The 22621-nt window shown below is 35.4% G+C and overlaps 2 long non-coding RNA genes across 3 annotated transcripts; one reads left to right on the top strand and one right to left on the bottom strand.

Annotated features, from left to right (window-relative positions):
- The first annotated feature begins 4893 nt into the window (after positions 1–4893).
- Positions 4894–8356, top strand: LOC130469216 (uncharacterized). Of its 2 annotated transcripts, none has more exons than XR_008929617.1 (4): positions 4894–5045; positions 5209–5258; positions 5663–5756; positions 7882–8356. It is a non-coding gene; the product is annotated as an uncharacterized lncRNA (long non-coding RNA). The 2 variants fall into 2 exon arrangements; XR_008929616.1 differs by having other exon boundaries at positions 4915–5045; positions 5212–5258.
- A 1092-nt stretch (positions 8357–9448) lies between these two features.
- On the bottom strand, positions 9449–11400 carry LOC130469215 (uncharacterized). The gene is made up of 3 exons (XR_008929615.1): positions 11278–11400; positions 9835–9965; positions 9449–9759 (listed from the first exon to the last, which is right to left on the bottom strand). It is a non-coding gene; the product is annotated as an uncharacterized lncRNA (long non-coding RNA).
- Positions 11401–22621: the final 11221 nt, after the last annotated feature.

Raw genomic sequence — 22621 nt, 5'->3', positions numbered from 1 at the left:
AGAGGCGGTGAATATCTGAGCTATGAATTTGATGACCATCTGAAAGAATGTGGAATTCTATCAGAATTGACTCCTCCTGGAACACCACAATGGAACGGTGTGTCGGAACGGAGGAACAGAACCTTGCTAGACATGGTCAGGTCAATGATGGGTCAGGCCAAACTTCCATTAGAATTTTGGGGACATGCACTAAATACAGCTGCACTCACTATAAATAGAGCTCCGTCTAAAGCTGTCGAAAAGACTCCATACGAATTATGGTTTGGAAAGCCTCCAAATGTGTCTTTTCTGAAGATTTGGGGATGTGAAGCATACGTCAAACGATTGATTTCAGACAAACTTCATCCAAAATCTGACAAATGTATCCTTGTGGGCTATCCAAAGGAAACAAAGGGGTATTACTTCTACAATACATCTGAGAACAAAGTGTTTGTTGCTCGAGATGGTGTCTTTTTGGAGAAAGATCACATTTCCAAAATGACAAGTGGGAGAAAAGTAGACCTCGAAGAAATTCGAGTCGAACAACAAACTCTAGAGAATGCTCAAGATGACATTCAGGATGAAACTCAGAGATCTTTAGAAGAATCTGGTGAGAATCATGGTCAATCTAGAAATGTTACCCCGCGTAGATCGCAAAGATATAGATCTCAACCGGAAAGGTACTTAGATATTTTGACGAACGAGAGCTATGACGTTCTATTACTTGAAAGTGATGAACCTGCGACTTACAAACAAGCTATGACGAGCCCTAGCTCCAAGCAATGGCAAGAAGCCATGCAATCTGAATTAGACTCCATGTCTGAAAACCAAGTATGGGATTTGGTCGATTTGCCAGATGGCTACCAAGCCATTGGAAGCAAATGGGTTTTCAAACTGAAAAAGGACAAGGATGGGAAACTTGAAGTTTTCAAAGCTAGATTGGTTACAAAAGGTTACAGGCAAGTCCACGGTGTGGATTACGATGAAACCTTTACACCAGTTGCAATGCTAAAGTCTATTCGGATAATGTTAGCAATCGCTGCATATTACGATTACGAAATATGGCAGATGGATGTCAAAACTGCTTTCTTAAACGGCGTTTTAACAGAAACTGTGTTTATGACACAGCCTGAAGGTTTTGAGGATCCAAAGAATGCTAAAAAGGTATGCAAGCTAAAGAAGTCAATCTACGGATTGAAGCAGGCATCCAGGAGCTGGAATATACGTTTTGATGAAGCAGTCAGTGACTTTGGTTTCATCAAGAACGCAGACGAATCTTGTGTATACAAGAAAGTCAGTGGGAGCAAAATTGCTTTCCTAGTATTATATGTCGACGACATATTACTTATCGGAAATGACATTCCTATGTTGAACTCTGTCAAGATTTGGCTTGGGAAATGTTTTTCGATGAAAGATCTAGGAGAAGCACAGTACATATTGGGCATCAAGATTTACAGAGATAGATCTAAAAGGATGATTGGACTTAGTCAAAGCACTTATATCAATAAGGTGCTTGATAGGTTCAAGATGGCGGACTCCAAGCGAGGCTACCTACCCATGTCTCATGGAATGACTCTAAGCAAGACTCAGTGCCCAAAAACACTTGATGAGCGTAGACGAATGAATGGGATTCCATATGCATCATTGATTGGTTCAATAATGTATGCTATGATATGTACACGCCCGGATGCTGCGTACGCACTCAGTGCTACGAGCAGATACCAGTCAGACCCAGGAGAGGCGCATTGGACTGCTGCCAAGAATATTCTGAAGTACCTGAAAAGGCACAAAGATGACTTCCTGGTCTATGGTGGAGATGATGAATTAATTGTTAAAGGCTATACGGACGCAAGTTTCCAAACCGACAAAGATGATTTCAGATCACATTCTGGGTTTGTCTTCTGCCTCAACAGAGGAGCAGTAAGCTGGAAAAGTGCTAAGCAAAGCACCATTGCGGATTCTACAACTGAAGCGGAGTACATTGCTGCACATGAAGCAGCAAAGGAAGCTATATGGCTAAGGAAGTTCATAGGTGAACTTGGTGTAGTCCCCTCCATTAAAGGACCAATAGCCCTGTATTGTGATAATAACGGAGCTATTGCACAGGCAAAGGAGCCTAGACACCACCAGAGAGTCAAGCATGTACTTCGTAGATTTCACCTTCTACGAGAGTTCGTTGAAAGAAAAGAAGTCGAGATAAGCAAAATTGGAACTGATGACAACATATCAGATCCATTGACTAAACCTCTGCCGCAGGCGAAGCACAACTCGCACACTGCAGCTATGGGAATCAAGCATATTGGAGAATGGCTTTGATGTCTCTGTTTAATGTTTTAAAGTTTTAGAGTTTAAATCTTTGTAAAACATTATTGGTTAATCATTCACAATAAATGAAGAGAATTCATTTTTCCATTTAATTTGTGGTTTATTAAATGATGAGTCCCTTCAATTTGACGATATATTCAAGATAGACTGTCAGGACCAGTCCTGTGACTAAGAAATGTCTATCAAGTGAACTTGAATGTCAAAGGTTGAAAATGGTCCCTAGTCGGAGTTTTCTATAAAATTGGACGCATAGAAAATGTTAGACGACTAGAATGCAAGATGACTAGTAGTTCTGTTTCTTGAACTATGTGGACATGGCAATGTCATAATCATTTGCATAGATACTTACTTTGTGAAGACTAGTATCGGACAAGACCTATGAAACTTTACTGTAAGAGATGAAAATCTGTCATAAGTAAATTTCATTAAAATTATTAGACACTAAATCCTCAATACCTGAGTGATTTGAGATTACTTGTTTGAGAACTGGTTACTTTGACGTTGACCAACCGTCGCACCGTAAAAGGAGGCTATAAAGGCAACGCTCAGGTAATCACCTATCAAACGAAGTCTAATCTCAAGATCGCAAGATTGGGATTGTCCTCCCATAAATCGGGATGAGATGCTTAAAAGTTGTACAAGGCCACTCGGAGAGCTAGAAACTGTGAAATGCATGGCCGTGCTCGGATGAATCATAGGCTATGATTATCTGTTTATTTGATCAGTTGAACTCTGAAACCGAGAAACACCTCTGGACATAATAAGGATGACAACTCTTACCTTATGTTCAAGAGCAAGCATCGAGCGACAAAGGAATTAGGAAATGCACACTTGTCCCTAAGGACAAGTGGGAGACTGAAGGAAATAATGCCCTTGGTCCAAGTATGCATTCAATGATAAGTCTAATATATGCGGTTCAGTATTAATTAACAAGTTAATAATTCAGTGAGATCAAGTGAGCTGAATGCCTAGCTAGAGGCCGCTTCAGTTCAAGTGGAATTAATGATATTAATCCACAGCTTACTCTTGACTGAACCCGTAGGGTCACACAAATAGTACGTAAACGGATCAAGTATTTAATGGCATTAAATACTCCATCTATGGATATTCGGAATCGACGGATCTTGGTTTCAGTGGGAGCTGAGATCGTCACAGGCAAGAAATGAATACTCCGGAAACGATGATATTGCCGGAAACGGAAATATGGATCGTATCGGAAATATAAATATTATCCAAGTCGTAGATGTTGCCGGAAACGGAAACATGGTACGTATCGGAAAATATTATCGGAAATGAAAATATTGCCGGAATCGGAAATATTGCCGGAAACGGAAATATTGTCAGAATCGGAAATATTATCGGAATCGGAAAATAATTCCGGAAACGGAAATATTAAATATTTGTTCGAAACGGAAATTGATTCCGGAATCGGAAATATTAAATATTGTTCGTATCGGAAATGAATTCCGGAATCGGGAATTTAATCGGAAGCGTATCATACGAATTAGCATCGGACGAGGCCCGCTAGACGAAGGCCCAGCACGAAGCCAGGCCATCGCCCAGCGAGCCAACACGCACCATCGCATGCCAAGCCTCGACCAGGCGCAGCGCAAGGCCAGGCCCAGCCAAGGCCTGGGGCGCGCGCGCGAGAGCACAGCAGTGGGCCGAGCGCTGTGCGCCTAGCGTGGGCCGCAAGGCTTGCGCGGGTGTACGGTGCTCATGCAATGCTTGTGCGGGAATCCTAAAGCAATCGGGATTCGAAATATGATTAAATCCTAAAACTATTAGATAATGATTATTTAATTAGAGTCCTAGTAGGATTATAATTAAATAAATTAGTATCCTAATAGGATTCCAAAACCTTTTCCATAACTCTATAAATAGGTGCCTAGGGTCACATATTTACATAGATTATTCAAGTATTCAAAGTCAGTTTTTGAGAGAAAAATTCAGTCACATACCTTGCCTAAAAGTGCCGAAATTATTAGTACCTTAAGGGCGATTCTAGTTGGTCAATCTTAAGGCGGATCCGGACGTGCTGTGGACTATCTACGGAGGGACGACACTTGGAGTCCTAAAGACTTGTTCTTGTTCGGTTCGGGCGCAGCTAGGGAAGGCACGCAACAAAGAGTATGCATCTAAACTATGCTATATGATTATGTGTAAATAATATGTATTCCTGGCTAAATGGTTTTTCCGCATGATTTATGAATTGTCATATGTATCATAACCTAACAAAGCTACCAGTTTTTGTTCTTTATATACAAAGCATGAATCCATTTCACCCATAAATTATCTTTCTTTTTCTCAACTACCCATGCCAACTTTCCTACAGGTGCTTGATTCCAAAGAGCCAAGTTTCTAAACCCAAGACCACCTTGTTCCTTAGGATCACAAAGTTTATCCCAATTAACAATACCAGGTCTACTATCATCATATGCTCCAAACCACAAGTATAAAAATTCGAGAATTATATATATATATATATGACCAGGTTCTGGTGAGAACCTACCTTAAGATGAGAACTACCTTATAATGAGAACCTTTAGCAACCGTATGATTTAGAAGGAATGGACGGATGAGATTTAATATCCGAAAATCTGATATTTCCCTCAAGATACACTTTCTTCTCTCCTCCCCAAAATATGTCACAGTTTCTCTCTCTTGCTCTTTGAAAACTGGCGCGATTTTTCTTCGACATCCTTCGTTCTTCAAATTCCAGCAATTCGTCCCAAGATTAGGTATAATTTGTCGATCTAAATTTGCAATCACACTCTAATTATTCGTGATATCAAAATTCCTAATGTTCTACAGTGATTTTAAACTTCGATTTTTAAGTTCATCATGCGAAAGTTGCGAATATTATTGTTTGATTTGATTAATTACTTCTAATTTCTTCTGCAGCAGTATTTCAATTAACTTGAATCTGCAATCATCGAGCTCAAAAATTGAAGGTAAATGTTTCCATTTAAGTTTAATTAGATTTCTAGGTTATCAAATTTCGTTAAGATGTTGTGTTTACTTTTGATGATATTGTGTTTACTTTTACTCGATATTATGTTTACTTTTGTTGATAATTTCTTTACTTTTACCTGATATTGTGTTTACTTTTACTCGATCTTGTTTTTACTTTTGATCATAGCTTTACATAGTTTTTTTTTGTTCAAATTAAAAGTTGATAAAGAATTCATAAAGTAAACAAAACTGATTAAAAAGTAAAATGATTCGAATAATTTTAGATATGGTCAAGAGAATAAACGTTCCTGAACTGCTTGTTTGGTGGCTATTTTTTTGAAGTCAAGAAGCCAGTTGGGTGGTTTTGAAGGGCTAGTGATGCAGACTTGTTTTGCGTTGACAGGTGGTTAGCTGAACTGCTCTGCATCGTTGCTCTTAAGGTGTCAGCCGTGTTGTGTGTACGTTGTTGCTGCAGGGGGATGAGGGTTGCTCTTAAGGTGCAGTTTTGCATTAGTTGACTCAGGTTGACTGTGTCCTAGTTAGTTTTAGTGGGCCTATTCTATTGCAATTGTGTTTGCTTCTTTTCTATTGTTATTTGTGCAGTCTGTTATGGTAGTCTATTATGGTTGCAGTCAATTTACATAAGTTAGATCACTTAGCAAGGTCCTGTTGCTGCTTACCCTGACAATGCTGATCTTGATGTTTTGAGTTGAAGTTTCAGTTTGAACTTCTCTTTGTTCTTTTCTTCTGAAAGTAAATTAAAAAACTCACAAGTAAATAAGATTATAAGAAAACTGGGTGGTTCTGAAGGGCTCGTGATGCAGACTTGTTGCCAGTATTAAATAAGATTATTCTCTAATTTTCATTGATAAATTTTCTTTGATCTGTGCATATTGATTGAATCATTTTTCGACTTGAAGTTGTAAATTCAGTCCAAATTAAGCATGGATACGTTTCTTAATTTGGTTAATTTACTCCAAATTTCTTCTGCGATGACAGTAAATTCGTCTCTCGGATTTTCTAAGTCGAGCTCAAAGCAGGAAATATTGGAATATGCTTAAGTTTGACAGTAATATCATCCAAAAATTTATTGTTCAATTCGCTGCAAATTAGCAACCTATAATTCTGAATTAAGTGATTTTTTTAAGTAAATTGTGAGGATTGATGCTCTAATTTCTGTAATTTTTATCAGTTTGCTAGCTATAACTTAAAGGTGGATTTGTGATACTTAAGAGATGTTGCAAATGAATTTTGAATTCAATTTTTAGGCACAACGACTCAAGTGTGCTGAATGTGGTTTGGTGTGTAGGCAGTTTGTTCTTTCAATTGGGTTAGAGCAACAGCTTCTTCTTGTTCTGCCTGGGTTGACCAGCATGACTGATGGGTTAAAGTCGTGCTTGCTGGTGTAAAATTTGGTATGCTAGGGTATGTTTTGCAGCATAGTTTTTCTATGCTTTGACTGTTAGGTATAATATTTTCATGCTCAATTTGGGATGGATGACAAGCAAACACAATTGCATATTTTTCTCCCCTGTAGCTCTACTGTTTTTAAAATTAGATTGAAACTTATTAGAAGTGATCATTTAGATAGACTAAAAATGAGTTAAAGTAAATAAAAATTGAACAAAAGTAACCCTAATATCTCATAAAGTAAACTAACTGTTACAGAGGCTTGTTCTAGCTCCTTCTTGTGTAGTCATTTGAGAGTTATGCAGGCTCAGATGCTGCTGTTGTTTACAATATGTTGCTGCATTTAAGCAACTAGTTTTGGCTTGGTCTGACTGCAGGGTTCAAGTTCTAAGCTTGCAGTATGTCTTAGGGTATTGCGATTGGGCTGTTGTTGTTGCAGGTTGTTAGTCAGTTAGGGGTTGCTATATTACAGACTTGAAGTAAACGAAAGTTATACAAAAGTAAACTTAATATATCTTAAAGTAAACTAACTCTCTTTAAACGAAAACTAAGTCAGTTAAGGGTTGCTAGATTATAGATTTGAAGTAAATGAAACTTGCACAAAAGTAAACGTAATCTTTCTTAAAGTAAACTAATTCTCTTTAAAAGAAAACTGAATCGGTTAGGGGGTGTTACATTGTAGACTTTAAGTAAATGACAACTGTACAAAAGTAAACTTAATCTATGAGGCATATGTTCGAGAAATAATGGAGTTGAACTAGAAATAATGCAACGAGGCAAATATATGCACATATGTATGACAATACCACTGAGTCAACAGACAACAAAACTATAAGTTGTGATGCTAATTGCTAAATGCAGTATGATGGGTACGGAGACCTATTGGGGATGCTAGCAGCACATCCAGGCACACCTTTGATCTCAATCCACCACCATGACATGGTGCAGCCAATATTTCTAGGAATGACACAATCCCAAGCAATCTGTCACCTGTTTGAGTCGGTCAACCAGGACTCGGCTAGTATAATGCAGCAATCCATCTGCTATGACAAGAACAGATTCTAGTGTCTCCTGGGGCTACCTTTCAGATAATGCACATTAGAACATCATCCGTGTTTCGATTAGAAAAAAACAATAACTATAGGCTCAAATGATGTTGTTGTATGCATTGCTGCTGCATTTCAGCTGATGTATTGCTGGGTTTGACTGCAGGGTTCAGGTTATTTCTCTCATTTCCAAAGAAAATGTTAAACAGAGTCTTGCCAGGACAAGATAAGCATCAGCATTACCAGAACCCCAGCAAGTCCCAATGACGAACCTCCAACCCTAAACACTGACGACGAGTCCCACAAAACATTTGACAGGCATATAGACTTCATGTGCAAGAAGAGAGCCACGGAGAAATCAGTTCTACAACTTTTATTTTAATTTTTTTCTTAAATATAAAGTCGAAACCTATTAGCTCAAATGGTAGAGCAATGTGCCATTGCACATGGGTGTAGGTTCAAATCCTACACAGGTTGATGATTACTACGTATAAAAGTCTTATTGTATTCTTCTATTATTTGAAAAAGTAGATCAAAATTTGATAAAAGTAAGTGAATTTGTCTAAGAAGTAAATTCATTAAGCTAATTATGAATTTGTATAATATTTTTCCATAAATGGAATATTTGACATCTTATTACATGTACTATGTGTGAGTGAGAACCTTATTACATGAATGTTGGTGTCAATTATTTTGTGAATGTTGGTGTTTATACTTTTGCAATTACATGAATCTACAACTCTTCTTTTAGATTTCCTTGTGGGGAGCATGTTCTATATGGTGATGACATTTATTTCTGGAGGCGAATTTGTTATCAGATATTACTGCCTTGCATCAAGTATACGTTCACATAGGTAAGCTGTTTGAAATAGTCTTTCATAAAGTATTCTGGTCTCTTATAAAAAAGTAGATCAAAACATGGTAAAAGTAAATCATCTGGGATTAGAAGTAAATCCGTGAAGCTGGTGGTGTGTCTAGGTTGTTTTGTGTGGTTCTGTGCTGTTGTCATGTTGGACTTTGCAATCTGAATAATGTAAATGGTTGACAGAATGAACACACTCGTGCTAATTTGGCAGAGCAATTTAAATCTGAATAAAGTAAACTAATTTCTCTTAAAGTTAACTAAATCTCTCTTAAAGTAAATTACATCTGTAAGCTCTATTTCAATTGTCCCATAAGTCTATGAACTCAATAGTAAGTCAAAGGTTTCTAAAGTATGTGTATAATTAGTATACATTAAACTAGAAAAGAAAGGAGTTATAAAGTAATTCAAAACATCTGAAAAGTAAATGAGAATAACTTGAAAGTAAATAAAAAAATCAAATAGAAAACTAGGCGGAAGGGTTTCTGTACTACAACAGGAAAAGAAGCTTCGCTTCAGCTATAGGGCTACTGCTGCAGCAGTGCCTCGTGACTATGTTATAGCAAAGAATTAAGAAATAGTGTGACTTTTGTTACATTAGTTATCAGAAATATCCGAAAAGTAAATAAGACACACTCAAAAGTAAACTAATAATACTCAAAAGTAAACTAATAATACTCAAAAGTATATCAGAAAACATCTCAAGTGTATGAACAATCAAATGGTTGGATGCATATAAACTCTTAGTCAAAGTAAATGTTTTCAAACAAAAGTAAATAAAACATACAAAAAAGTGAAGATAAACCTACGAGGGAGTTGAACCCACATCTTTGTGCATTTGCACAATGCTCTACCAATTGAGCTAGTAGGCTAGTATTTTTAAATAGAATAAATAAAAGTAAAGGCCCGATTACTCTTATTACCTAGATAAACAAAGTCAACGCATGTCAACTTTAGGATCACATATAGCAGTAGCGCATTTACAACACCAATAACATAGCACAAACTAGCATACAAAAAATTAGAACCCGACCCAAGAAAATCAGCTTATTATTTGCCAAAAGTTGACTTTTGTTGACTTGTTGGTTCTTTTTTGCTTTGTTCAGTTTTATTTCCTAGAGTTGTGGCAGGCTTTCCGAGTTGCGGATTGCTTCGGTTCACTATAGAAAATTGAGGGAAAATCTAACAAATTCATTCCATCAGTAAACCTATGTGACATTCAAGTTCTAATATAGTGAATTACTCATAACAACTTACCTGTGGAACCTTGTTCTCCTTCCAAAAGCTGCAACGTGACCGTAGGATAGGGGGTACTATGATACGAATGATTACCATATTCATTAGGAGGAGTTGATGCAGCCAAGTACATACTTCCCCTCGTCATGTCACTAGCAGAAGTAAGACACAGTTAAACAGAAAAAATCACCAACAATAACAGATAGTGGTTTATCACTCCAACCATGACCCAAGCAAACAACATCGCATGTAGTAGCACTGCATTAGCAACACTAACATTACAGAGAAAGGGAAAATTCAACACTTGACAATAGAACATAGAGAAAGGCAAAAATCATAAACTGATCATCAGATGAAGTAACAGAAGAAAACAAGTCAACTGTGTCTTCCTTCTGTTGCTCACTCCCCTACCAGAAAAGAAAATTATGCTGCTCTATTAGCATCCCCTGACGAGAGAAAGAATAACCCCCTCTCCCACACCGGAGAGTGGATAAATAAAATAAAATAATGAAAAAAAAGTAAAGGTGATCAGGTCTGTGTATAATTGACCCCTTAGTCAGCATTTGCAATTTGATTTAAAGTAAAGATATTAAATTAGAAAGAGTAATGCAGTGGCTTCTGCTTGGATGACTGGCCAACTAGCATCAGTAGCCTGGCCTACAAATATAAGAACATCACCAATTCCATCTCTAACAACCATTCCCAGCCCTATCTCTAAAAATCGAGAGAAGAACAAAAGCTCGGCAAGAAACTAACAGATGCAACAAAAGTCAACTTTGGCCAACAAGCCAGAGAGTCAAAGGAACTTCAAAAACAAAACAAGTACCTCCTTAGCTAGAATCACAAGTACTGAAACAAGTATAACATTCTGAATGTCTAAACTACTTACCTTAGTTTGAGAAACAATACGCTCAAAGAAACGTTGATATTTGTATATCAATGCGCACACACCATACACACACAACTCACCTAACTCCAGACCAAACCTAACTCTAGACCCACCCTAACTCTGTCAGTAATAGAAACAACAAATCACCAAAGAAACGTCCTAAATCAAGTGCTTAAAATGAACTAATAATAACCAAAACTAAGCCACTAATCTCTAAACACTTGAGGTTAACTGTTTCAGTCAGGAAGTTTCATCCAGAAAACCAGGTATGTATTTCTGATATTAGGCAGAGCATCAGTAGGAACTAGAACACTTAAGTTTCACCATTCCGAATCGCAAAACACCTACCTAATATGAACAATCAAAATCACAAACAATGCAACAAATTCAGAAATTTAAAAGCCCAAATTAATTTCGTGTTCAATCAATTCGACCAAAATAAAACTCACATCCAAAACAATCGACCAAATTTCGCTAAAAGAAACATGTAAAACCTAAATCCAAAAACTGGAACAAAATTCAATCCCTACAAAAGAAAAAAAAAACGGAAAAAAATTCTAAAGTTCAATATATACCTGCGCGAACTGAGAAAGAAGAAATCGCGAGAAGGTGAGGAATTGCAGGAACAGCGAAAATCGAAGCATGGAAGAAGATGAAGTCGAGAGAATTTGCAGGAGGAGAGAGAAAACGAAAAGAAGAGAGAGAGAGAAAAACTGCGAATCAGGAAAAAAAATGGAGATGTCATTCAAATTCTCGAAATTACCTATTTGCCCTTACTATTTTTGACTTGGTCGGGTGGATTGTGGTCCGTTGGATTGAATTGATCAAGGGTTGAGATTAGTTCTCAATTCTCATCTTAAGGGGTGGTTCTCACCAGATCCCGATTCTATATATACGAAGTATATATATATATATAGGGTCCCCTCCAATGAGAAGATCACTAAAATGAGAATAATGAGAAGCGATCTAAATCGTCAAAACAAACTAAATCGGACGGCCTAGATCGCGCGCGTGAAAATCACGTACGCAACCGCGGAACCCAAAAACAGAACCCAAGCATTTAAAAAAAACTAAAACCCGATCCTCTCTCCCTTCTGCGATTCTGCCTGTACTATTCTTCCATGGCGGAAAAAAGTCTCAACTGTAATTAATCCATTGTTTCTCTTGATTCTGATTTTCGTCAAACGTAATTTCTGAATATATGTCAACGATTCCCCAGTATGTAGGTATTTTGTTCTTGTTTCTTGTAATCAATTACTTCTAAATTTTTAAAATAGAATTTCGAAATTATTGAACCAGTTACAAATTGATAGTGAAATTGAATAGATTAGTAATTTTGAATGAAAATTACGTAAATATTGAATGAAAATTGCATAAATTTTGTTTTGCTTGTGTTTATTGTGTGGGGTTTAAGCCCTTGTTGTTGAACCAATTACTAATTGATAGTGAAATTGAATTGATTAGTTATTTTGAATGAAAATTGAGTAAATTTTCGACTAATATTTACGAATTAGGTTTTCGAATTATTAGTATTTGGTATTAGGTTCATTTATTAGATTTTAACATGTGCATAAATCATGCCCATCCTCGAGGAACTTGAAAGAAACCCGAAGTAAGTTTTTCTAAGACCTGTTACTTTGTCTAACTGTCCTTTAAAAATCAATTGGATTCTGCTGATAATTTTAGATGTTCTAATTGAAGATGCAGTAATGTAGAAGATTTATAGTGTGCACTTTTTGTCCTGTGCTATTATAAACCCCTTCTTCTATTGTAGTTATTATTTTTAAGTATATGATGCCTGATTTTTAAGTTTTCAATAGTAGTTAAATTTTGCTTGGATTTTGGGAACTCTAAGTCATTTTTCCTGGGTAAAATGACTAGTTTTCTTGCTTTCAGTCAAGATTGGGGTATATGTATTAATCAACACTGTAATGTGAAATTATTGACCCTCAAGTAGTGCTTACTTCACAGTTTGGGCTTTTCCACCAGTCTGACAATGAACACCATTTTAGCTAATGATTGGAGCTAATGATTGGGATCCAACACCATTTTATGTTACAGATACATCATTGTTTAACAACCCTCTTTCTGATGTGATAACTTAGTGAGAACTTTTTGTTGCTTGTGCACTCAATGGTGCAGCAGTTCTGTTTGTGCTTCTGGCAGTGGCAGAAGCAGTGACTTACGTCGCGGGCCGAGATTTTCTTGGTGGCATTTCTCTATTTGTTGTTGTTGAAGGCCACGAGCTCGGGTCTGGCGTCATGGGGAGAGGCCAAGGCTTCTACCATGCCAGCTCCCTTGATGGTAAGAGTCACACCATGGCCTTTACCGCGATTTTCCATGGTGAGGATCATGAACATGAAACTGATGACACTCTCAGCGTCTTCGTGTCCACAAAACAACCTCTCCAACATCCAGCTAGGGATTGTATACTCTCGGTAAAAACACTATGTGTTTCCTGGATTGATGTTGTATAGTGCCCTTTTTCTCTGAAATTCTTCTAGTCTTGGACATGCTGATTACGAGTTGTCTTTTTTGGTGTTTTTCAAGTATTAGTAATGCCTATTAGCTCAATTGGTAGAGCTTTGTGCAATTGCACAATGATGTAGGTTCGAATCCTACATAGGCAACTCTGGAATAACAACTATAAGGAGATTTGATCAAGAGTCAAGATTCCAGCCAAGTTGTATGAAAATAGCGGATGCATATTAAAAAAATTGCTCATTTGTGTAAACTACAAAAAATGAGCAAAGCTTTTGAATATTAAGTAATTTAAAATTTTAAAATATTTGCTCATTTAGACACGATGAAAAAAAGTTTTTAATATTAGCAAACCCGAATTTAAAATTTTAAAAATGAGCAAAAATATTTGCTCATTTGTGTAATCTATAAAAATGAGCATAAATATTTGCTCATTTGTGTAAATTATAAAAAATGAGCAAATTTTTTGAATGTTAAGTAATCTAAGATTTTAAAATATTTGCTCATTTAGAAACAATGAGCAAAAATTTTAAATATTAACAAACCCGAATTTTAAAATTTTAAAATGAGCAAAAACATTTGCTCATTTAGACACAATGAGCAAAAGTTTTGAAAATTAACAAACCCGAAATTTAAAATTTTAAAAATGAGCAAAATAATTTTCTCATTTGTGTAAACTATATAAAATGAGAAAAAATATTTGCTCATTTCTATAAACTATAAAAAAATGAGAAATTTGTTTGAATGTTAAGTAATTCGAGCTTTTAAAATATTTGCTCATTTAGACAAAATGAGCAAAAGTTTTCAATATTAACAAACCCGAACTTTAAATTTTAAAAAATGAGCAAAATATTTGCTGATTTGTTTAAACTATAAAAAATAAGCAAAAATATTTGCTCATTTGTGTAAATTAAAAAGAAAATTGAGCAAGTTTTTTGAATGTTAAGTAATCTGAGATTTTAAAATATTTGCTCATTTAGCAGAATGAGCAAAAGTTTTGAACATTAACAAACACGAACTTTAAATTTTTAAAAATGAGCTCATTTGTGTAAATTATAAAAAATGAGCAATTTTTTTGAATGTTAAGTAATCTGAGATTTTAAAATATTTGCTCATTTAGACAGAATGAGCAAAAGTTTTGAATATCAACAAACCCGAAGTTTAAAATTTTAAAATTAGCAAAAATATTTGCTCATTTAGACACAATGAGCAAAAGTTTTGAAAATTAACAAACCCGAAATTTAAATTTTAAAAAATGAGCAAAAATATTTGTTCATTTGTGTAAACTATATAAAATGAGCAAAAATAATTGCTCATTTGTATAAACTATAAAAAATGAGCAATTTTTTTGAATGTTAAGTAATCTGAGCTTTTAAAATATTTGCTCATTTAAACAAAATGAGCACGAATTTTCTAATATTAACAAACCCGAACTTTAAAATTTAAAAAATGAGCAAATATTTTTGCTCATTTGTGTAAACTATAAAAAATAAGCAAAAATATTTGATCATTTGTGTAAATTAAAAAAAATGAGCAAATTTTTTGAATGTTAAGTAATCTAAGATTTTAAAATATTTGCTCATTTACACAAAATGAGCAAAAGTTTTGAACATTAACAAACACGGACTTTAAAATTTTAAAAATGAGCAAAAATATTTGCTCATTTGGGTAAACTGTAAAAAATGAGCAAAATGTATTTGCTCATTTAGACACGATGAGCAAAAGTTTTCAATATTTGCAAATCCGAACTTTAAAATTTTAAAAGTGAGCAAAAGTATTTGTTCATTTGTGTAAACTATAAAAAATGAGCAAATTTATTTGCTAATTTAGAAACGATGAGCAAAAGTTTCAATATTTACAAATCCCAACTTTAAAGTATTTGTAAGGGGGTTTAAATATTTTAGCAGAAGATAGAGATCACGAATGTGAACGAGTATGAGGCCATTGCAAAGTAGAAATTGCCAAAGACGATGTATGAATACTATTCTCTCTCGCATCTGCTAATTGTGTTGTTTTGTTAGGGTTGCGGATTGTGCACCCTTTTCTGTTGTTTGTTGTTTCTTTGCTTGGATTCTGCTATTTTCTACGTTTTGGCAATAAAGTTTTCTAATTTACCATAAAAAAAGGAACATAATAGCTCAAAAAGAACGTATAAAGTAAATAACATTAACCCAAAACTAAATAAAACAATACAAAAAGTAAAGATTAACCTACGTGGGATTCGAACCCACATCTTTTGTGCATTTGCACAATGCTCTACCTATTGAGCTAGTAGGCTAGTGTTTTTAAATAAAATCAACAAAAGTAAAGCAAAAACCAAAAAAAAGTAAATCAATATTGCAGTCCATTGGTAAGTAAGTTGGACAAGTTGGAGGTTCTTGATCTTTTGTGGTAACTACCTAGAAGGTGAATTGCCTATCGAGTTTTTCTCGATATTAGTCAGAACAAGCTCTCTTAATTATTTCACTGGTGTGCTTGACAGCTTAGAGAACTATTGACAGCTTAGAGAACTGCACATCTCTGGAGCAGTTTCATGCTGATTACTATTTATTGTACGGTGATCTTCCGAGCTTTATCAATACCATAGCTTCATTAGAGCAGCTCTCAATCTCTGCTAATAATTTCTCCTGACAGATAAGAGAGGAAGTCAGTCAGAACTCTAAGCCTGTCTAAATGCTCCATGCTTCAGGTGCTTGATCTAAGAAACAACTCTTTTGGAGGCAATATTAACCTTGATTTCTCATTGTATTGACTTATTTTTTTCTTTCTTGTCCTCTACCCAACCTTGCACTGCTGAAACAGTAGTTGCATCACTCCATTTTGGACCATCCCAAACATGGACAACCTCAGGTTTATGATCTGGCCTCGAGACCTCCTATCCGGACTAAAACTTTCCTGAACCTGATGAGAAAATTTGCAACGATTTCCATTCCGACAATTTCCAGCAGCAAAAAAATTGCATGGAGTCTCACCTCTCTTAGGGGGCACAAATTCAAGATTCCGTTCAGTATAGGTATCCCTCCATCTGTGGTTAAGATCACGATAGGTATCCCTACTTCTATGCTTATGATCAGGACAAATATCTCTACTTAGGAGGTCATGATCCTGGTTCCTGTAAACATCTTCAACAGCTCCTTTCTCAAATACATCAACAGCAGAATCATCATGTACATACCTGCATGAATCGCCTCTTCTACACTTGCCCTTCAAAAATTTGTTACATATGTGGGAATACGTTTCAGTCCTTATGGCACTGTCCTTAGTGTCATCTGGAGTATATCTAGAATGTTAAAGATATATGAATTCATCTCGGCAATTGTTGAAGGAGTCTTTGCGACCGCCTGAATGTTGTCCCTTCCTCTTTGCCATCCTGTTCTACATATAACATAAGTGCATAAGCAATATTGTTGATCACAAGGCTATGATCTTGTATTTTTTTTTATCGTAAGGCCACGATCTTTAGTCGTATTAAAGAAGTTAGAATCATTTGGATGAGCAAACTAAAAAACTTTGGGATAAAATTAAGACATGGCAAGGAGGGTCAGGCACAGACACACAGTCTAACACAAATCACGGATTCAATGAAATCAACTCAAATCAATTCTTAAATTTATCCAACTCGGGGATATCTAATTTCTTCAATTCCTCTATAATCATATATAACAAGTACGAATGATAATATCTAGGACATGATAACATTATAAACAGTGTTTTTTAAGTGGGTATAGTTAAGACTTAAGCAGGCAAACCTTTATTTAGCAGTCACTTAGAAACTATGACAGAACCAAAAGAGCCTGAAAACAGAAAACAAGAAGCTTCCCATCTGATGGTTACCCTCTCGTGACTCTCGTCAATAGGTCTTTAATTTACCACCTTCGTGTGTATTTAATTTGTTGCAGATATGCAATTCAAGTACAAAATCTTTCTTGATCAATGGGAAAATATTCCAAGAGTGAAATGTGTTTTAATCCACAGTAGTTCACCTCGTTCATTCTGTGCGGGTAGTTTATGTAAACACAATCAAACTCCATGTTTTACTGCTCAGAAAACTATATACTTATCAGAAAGTTGTCTTTAACCTAATCATTTTTAATTTCTTAAGAATAGGCCACCAGAAAACCTTACCAGGTTCATATTTGTCGGATATGGTAGTTGTTCCTTCTCTCTAGTTAGTTACCGAGAACTTGGTATGGTTTTTAAGGTGACCAATTCATGCGCTTAATGCTGCAACTGAGGGATTTTATATGCTGCTTACTTTTCTATCATAATGCACTATGTTCCATCAGGAAGCCTTGGTTCAGATTCTTTGTTTATGTACAACATACAACCTTCCTCTTTTTTCATCCAACTTTGGCTCTGCATTTGTTTGTCAGACATGGACTATTCTTAAGAAACTAAATTTACTCATTTATGCAAATGAGCAAACTAAATTTACTCATTTACGCAAATGAGCAAACTAAATTTACTCATTTAAGAAAATGAGCAAAATAAATTTACTCATTTACGCAAATGAGCAAACTAAATTTACTCATTTACGCAAATGAGCAAAATAAATTTACTCATTTACGCAAGTAGTTATTTTTTATGATCAGATGCAGTGGTTATTTTTTATGATCAGATGCAGTCAGTGAGGCAAGTTCACCAGAAGACCACAAGTAGTATTGACAGCGTACCAAATCCACTATCTATGGTGCTCTGAAGTCTTTATAACCCCAAGAATGGCTATTGAACAAGCGATAATAGCTAACCAATATGCTAACAGTTGAATTAGTGACGGGACAGAAAAAGACCATTTGCACCAGAAAATTTTCCACAGATGAACAATAAAAGACAGTTTAACGGCAACTTTTATGTGGTCCAAACTATATAAACACATAAGGATAAGATTAGTAGGCCAATGCAAATCTTTAAAGGCCAATACAAACATAAGGAAAAATGTTGTTTTCCTTGTGAAGTTGTCATCTACTCTCTGCCCGATGAACACAAATCATTTCAGGTACCTCATGGATTTCAATAACCTTGGCTTTTGATAATTTTCCATGAAACAGTCCTCCTCACAGACCATATTTAACCAACCACATAACTTAAACTCGTGGATTTCGATAATGTTGTCTTATGTTTAAAACACTTTGAGTCACTCAGGTTAAACACTAGTTAATATTTCATGTTACAAGTAAGAACAACTGTTTTTAAGAACTTAAAATGCAAGCAGAAGGCAGTTTTTCAGACCAAATAAATGAGCAAATTTTTCAGAACAATATTAAAATTTCTCATTTTCACAAATGAGCACGTTTTTCAGACCACATAAATGAGCAAGTTGGCAGCCATTTCCATGTAATTATCAAAACTGTCAATACAAGTTAAGTATCGCTGGTAATCAGCCAATCATAGTAGTTAGATTAAGAAATGAGCAAAATGAAATCAAAATAATAAACTTAAATTTGCTCATTTTCAGATGAGTAATTATTTATTTAATTATTTGGAATTAATGAGCAAGTTTTTCAGATCAAGAACAATACGAAAATTGCTAATGGATAGAACAAATCAAACCAATAAAATCACAGGAAATAACTATCAACTTCTCCCGCAAGTTATCTCTACAAACCTGCTTTATTAAAAATCTACTCCCCAACAACGCAAATGCAATTGATAGATCATCATAGGGTCATTAAGGAAAAGGCCATGACCAGAAGACATGAAGCACGAAGTCAGCAAAATCTGAGTACGAACAAGCTAGAATAACATTCTATCCTAACATGCTTCACTCGACAATTAAATAATCCACATGCAAAAGCCATGTAATAAACAAACAAACATGGAGACAAGACTCGACACTTGACCCGACTCTTGACTCACAGATTAATAAAAAGTAGCTTCGAACGGGCAAAGTAAACTATCCTCAAAAGGAAAGAAAAGGGAGATGGGAGCCAACCATACACCAAAATAAGTCGGGCTACTACCGACAGTCGGGCCATACCGACAGGAATTCCAATGCACAACGGCATAAAAGAAGAATGAAACAACGTCTTGTATCGTTCTAGGAGTACAAGTTTTCTGGCAAGACTCCCTCCATTGTTCATACTCAAGGTATATACGTTCCAAGAGTTTTGAAACTCTTTTGGGTTACACTTTACGTTAATTAGTATATTATGTTCAAGGCGACTCAAGACCAGGGCCGGTCCGGACATTTAATGGGCCCTAGGCAAAAAATGAGATATGGGCCCCCGTACATACTCGTAATAAATAAGATTTTACATTTCAATTTAAATAAGTTACTTTTTACTATTCTATAGGTAACAAGATTTTTAACACAAGTAAATTTTATAGATATTTATTTTATAAAAATAATTTTTTGGGTTTTTTTTTATTTTTACAAACTGATTTTGTTGAATTATAGATGACAACCAACTCAAAATATCGCATTACATAAAATTGTAGAGGAAAAGACTTAAACATATAAGACTAAAAAGTAAAAAATAAAAGGAAATATCACCTATTATTAGTGAAAGGTATTTAAACAACCCATATGTCCTGTACGAAGAATTTTTTTAAAAAAAAGAAAAGAAAAAGAGAGTTCACACAGAAAGAAATAAAAAAGGAGGAAGTACGAAATTGTTACTAAGAATAGTCGATCCCATGTTATGGGCCTTCATGCACTTAACCACTGCCGCTTTTCTGTTTATTTCAATTAAGACGTTTCTTATTAGTACTAAATAACTGTGCGGTGATCTATTTAGGGCCCCTTTTGGCCTTGGGCCCTAGGGCGTCGCACCCCTGGCCTATGCCCAGGGCCGGGCCTGCTCAAGACTCTACTCAAGACACAACGTATAAACAATTGAACAATTAAACAATTCAACAATGACTCTTCATTATTTTAATCTTTAGGACTTGTGATCAAACATAGATTCAAGTGAAATTACTCCCATTGTTCCTTCTCAAAAACACTGTTTGAGATAACCCGACATTGTCTATTAACAAGCGGGGTGTGCCCTAAGCACGAATTGTCCTTAATTCAATTCACATAGACTCTCTAACATATTCTACCCCTTGGTAGAATATATATTGCTCACTGGTAATATTCGACTGGCTCAATATTTATGCTAGACATCCTATACTATAGCATAATAATAATAACAACTTGCATGCGCAATACTCATACATGCAAACCAACTTGAACAGCATGCTTGACATAATTCAATGATTATAAAAGTCCATAACATGATAGTTCAATAGAATCTATAAAGCATAATTCAATTCATAACATGCTCGTTCACATAGATTCAATAATAATAATAACATGCTCGTTCTCAATATCAAACATGAATTCATAATAACATATTCATTCCCAATCATCAATCATGAATTCACAACAACATATAAGTTCACATGATTCGCATTCAATACACTTCATAAAGTCCTCAAGGGATGGGTGGTCACCCTAGTCTTGCACGTACCTGGAATACCTAAGTACGGGGGCCACTATGCGAATCACGACTCACTAGAAATCAACTCCTATAAACACAAAAGGAGAAACTAAATTATTATCCATGTTTACTAAATTTCCTGTAACTATTTTAGATTCTAAAACCCTTAGTTTAATTAGAAATCATTCATTAATCGTTAATTTAATAGTCTCAAATAGTCAACTCAAGTCCTAACATAAAAACATTGACTTTTTAGCTTTAAAACCATTAAAAACCAACTTTTTAAGTTTATAAACAATCTGAAAATTTAAGTTGATTCCCATAATTTAAATTGTCATTAAATTATGTGAATCAATCGCTTAATCAATTAGAATTAAAACCCTAATAATAGTTTATCATAAAAACATGTTTTGACTTCAAAAATCAACACTTTATAAACTCATTAAATCTGAAAAAAAAAAAATTCAATCATCAAAACTAATCTCTTTAATTAAAATACAACACTAAACCAATGCGGTGTTCATAACCTTTCTAATCACTTTAAATAACCCAAATATTTAAAATAATCACAACAATTAAAACAATTTAAAACTAAAAATTAATGTTTTTGAAAATATAATTTGATTAACCCAATTCAACAACACACACACACAACAATTAATTGTGTTGTGTGTGTGTGCGCCGATCAAAACAACGCAACAACAACCACTAGCAACGCAGCACAACACGCATCGCAAGACAGCAGCACGCGCTAGGGGCGACGAGAGGGCGAGTGCTGCGGGGTGAGCAAGACACACACGCGACACACAACGAGACTGTGTTGCGCTGCGATGCGGGACGAGGCAAGGAGATGGGCATCAAGGGCGCAGACACACAGGCACCTTGTGTGCTACGCTGCGGCTGCGAGGCTGGGCGCGCACAGGGGCTGGCGCGAGGCTGGGTGAGCAACACACGCACGACAGCGTGCCTTGGGCTGCAAGCAAAGACGGGCGAAGGAGAGTGTGGGGCGCCGCAAGGAGAGAGAAAGAGAGGAGAGAGAGGGAGTGCTGAATTTTCTTGTGCGGGTTTAATGAGAGGGTCTATTTATAGTTTTTCTCTCCTTTGTGGGCTAGATTATGGTAGTTTGAGTTGGGCTTATTACCGGGCTCATTTAAGTTTATTCCTTGCAAGCTTTGTTGGGTTTGATCATGGCAAAACGACTGGGCTTTAATTAAATTAAATTCGTTTTCGAAATACGACCCAACAAATCCCGATTAAATAAATTCGTTGAATCTATTTAATAAAATACGGTTTTCGTAATTAATAAATAATTAAATTAATTAAAAATAAAATTCATTTAGTTCCCATTAAATGGAATTAATTTATAAAAATACTTTATAAATACAACGAAATGCTTTATAAATATAATAAAATATAGTTATAATTATAGAAAAATACGAGGTATTACACTCTATCAGTGATCTAATAAGCATAGTGTCCTCTGGACTGATTTTAAAGAAATATGATGCTGATGCTTAAGACAATAGACATGTAATCCAAGAACTTATATTCCAAAACCTTCGCACTTGTTCTTAAATTGAGTCTATTTTTCGACAGTTCAAGGTTCGTGTAGTAATGTTTTAAAAGAGGAGGGCATTGGTAATAAAAATAGCTATAATATGACAGTAAAGATGAACCTGAAGAGCACACTCAAATTGAAGCATGTGAACAAAAGGGCATAACTACAATCAACTCGAAAAGCAATGGAATTTCCTCACAACTACCTAATGATCCTGTCAAAAGAAGCATAGAAAGAGCAAAACAAAACAATAATTCCAGCATTGCAAATGATGGGTATCAGAGACAAACAGAAGAAAAACTGGAAAAAATTTGAACCTAGTCAGAACTAATCAGAGAAAAACTGATCTGGATATAATTGATCTGAACAGAAATGATAAGAACTGGCTAGAATAGAACTGGTTAGAACAGAACTGGTTAGAAAAAAACCTGGTTAGAACAGAACTGATCAGAACGA

This window comes from Spinacia oleracea, chromosome 3 (assembly GCF_020520425.1).
Source record: "Spinacia oleracea cultivar Varoflay chromosome 3, BTI_SOV_V1, whole genome shotgun sequence".
Taxonomy (NCBI): domain Eukaryota; kingdom Viridiplantae; phylum Streptophyta; class Magnoliopsida; order Caryophyllales; family Amaranthaceae; genus Spinacia; species Spinacia oleracea.
Note: the sequence above shows the minus strand (reverse complement) of the source record. Positions and strands in the feature narration are given on the sequence as shown.